We start from the raw sequence: 2,728 nt of genomic DNA on the forward strand, positions 1-2,728 counted from the left end.
AGAAGAGAAGAGAAGAGAAGAGAAGAGAAGAGAAGAGAAGAGAAGAGAAGAGAAGAGAAGAGAAGAGAAGAGAAGAGAAGAGAGAAGAGAAAAAACAAGAGGGTCAAAGATAGGCCCTTGGGAAGACCCAGTAATAGGAATTAGGAAGAAGAAAAAGCAACTAGTTCAGGAAAGTGTAGACTGTGTAAGCCAAGGAAGGAAACAGTAGGTTACAGTGTTGAATGTTGCAGAGAACTCAAGGAATACAAGAATTTAAAAGGGGCCTTTGGATTGGCAATTAGGAGATGACTGGTGAACTCTAAGTGAGCTGTTTCATTGGGAATGAAGAGAAGCCAGATTTCAAGGGATAGCAGAGAGAGTGTTTGGTAAGGAACTTTGGGTATAAATTACTTATTTAAAATGTTTGATAGTGAGGAGAGAAATATGATATTGCTAGATTAGAAGAAAGGTTAAGGGAAGATTAGGGCTTTTTCTTTGTTTGGCTTTTTTGTTTGTTTGTTTTCGTTCTTAGATTTGGGAAGACCTGAACATATTTGTAGGCATGTTGAAAGGAACCAACTGAGAGGGTACAATGTCAGCAGAAAAAAAGAGGGAAACTGCTGGAGAGTTCACAGAGTTGTCCAAATTACTAATAAAATATCCCCTAAAAGGTCATAATCTTGGGGCAGCTAGTTAGCGCAGTAGATAGAGTTCTGGCCTTGGAGTCAAGAGAACCTGAGTTCAAATCCTGCCTCAGACACTTGACACTTAACTAGCTGTGTGACCCTGGGCAAGTCACTTAACCCCGATTGCCTCACCAAAAAGAAAAAAGAAAAAAAGTCATTATCCCCCCAGGCAGCATCTAAATACCAAACTGGAAAGGATACTATCCAGCCAATGATATTCTGTGAAGCATAAACTCTAGAGCAATGATGTCAAACTCAAATAGAAATGAGGGCCACTAATCCATACAAAAGGATCCCTGCCAGTCAAATATTGACTGAGTTTTAATATATAATGATGTCCATGTTTTATTATATTTTTACTTATTTTGTTAAATATTTCACAATTACATTTTAATCTGATTTGTAGACACATGAGGCCAGCTGAACGTGGATTTGACACCTTTACTCTGGACCTTGCCACACTCCTATGCTCTACCCTCAATTAAAGATGTACCCTCAAAATAATTTAGATCAATCTCATCTTTTGTTCCAGAGAAACCAGGCTTTAAAATGCCTTTTAAACAGTAAAGAATGGTTTAAAATAGAATCAGGAAACTTTGGATTTAAATCTCAATCTCTGGGGACAGGAGGGAAAAGGACACCTAGATTCTCAGCCAACAGAGAGTTCTTTAATGATCAAGCATATTTTTCCATTCTAATTATTGCTGTAATCTCTGCCTCTGGTGGACAAAGATTCTGGTCACTCTAGTGGAACTTGGGTACGCTCAACGCCATCACCCATTGCGACTGTAGACCTCCTCTCCTTCCTGACTCTCATCACAACAGCCTTTCACTATTTCCTAAAATTGCGGACTGTAGTTCAAACCTCCTAGGCCTCGTAGTCTCACCATGCTTTCTAAAATCGTGAGATAGTCCCACTGAGTCACTGGACTCTATTTCCCTGGTGTTTCACTTGCATTCAAACTCCTTTTCCTCACGATATCTCTAGAGCCAGCCACCTCCCCTGATAATGGGGGGGATAATGTGATCAGTGAATACCACACCGCTGAGGGATTAGCTTTGGCACACAGTAAAGATACCTCTTCTTCAAATAGAATAAGAGGGGAACGGGTAACAATGCAGAGAAACAAAAGATTTTTTTGAACTCAGTAGTGCATAAAACCCCTGATATGCACAATGCTCTATTAAGACAAATAATCCACATTGTTATCTAATGGACAGCATTTCTTCCCTTTCTATTAAAAGTTGGAGTTCATTAAAAACCAGTAAACTAGCAAATGATGAGTCTTCTGAAATTCATTTCTTTTTTTCATTATGTTCATAATTCCTGAACATAGGATCTTATGACTAAAACTGTTGAGGTCTTTAATAATTTAAAATTTTATAAAAAGATAATTAGACCTGTTGTTTATCTCCCTCCAAATAGGGTCAAACTAATCTCTTTGAAGCTAACCTGCAAATCTGAGGCATGCCAGACTATTAAGAAGAAAGTGATGAAAAAGGCATGGCTGCTTTTTTCTCAGAGCAGGTAAAAGGTATTTTATCTCATGAGATTTCTTCAATGCCTGAACAAAGGCTTTTTCCTTTGTTAACCCTCAAGCATATGCATAATAATGGTGTCCACATCCCTCCATGCCCTAACAGATCCAAGCTCAAGCTTAACCAAACTGAATGGACTGCATTATTAGAACCAGAGTCCACCATCACATAATAAGCAAAATCCTATTTTTCTTCTTTCTTCTTAGGTCTTAGACTACAGCCCCACTGTCTCACCCTGGACGGATGGTGGTATCAGAATTAGTCCACCCAGCAACAGATTAGTTTGTCTTCATAAGCTCTCATCTTTGCTGAATAGCAACTTGGTTGAAGTTTTCTTTTCCCTAATTGCTGCTATTTTCTTTTTACGACTTCTCCACATTCCCATATAAAAGGGAAGGGGTTCACCAATGATTTAGATGGGCATACTATTACTATATAAAGGACAAAAATGGTCATTTTGTGAACAGAATGACTTGAAAGCTATATTCACATCTGAGGTAATCATTAGATTTGATTATCCCCAA

Source organism: Vombatus ursinus, unplaced genomic scaffold (assembly GCF_900497805.2).
Source record: "Vombatus ursinus unplaced genomic scaffold, bare-nosed wombat genome assembly UNPS02015175.1, whole genome shotgun sequence".
Classification (NCBI taxonomy): Eukaryota; Metazoa; Chordata; class Mammalia; order Diprotodontia; family Vombatidae; genus Vombatus; species Vombatus ursinus.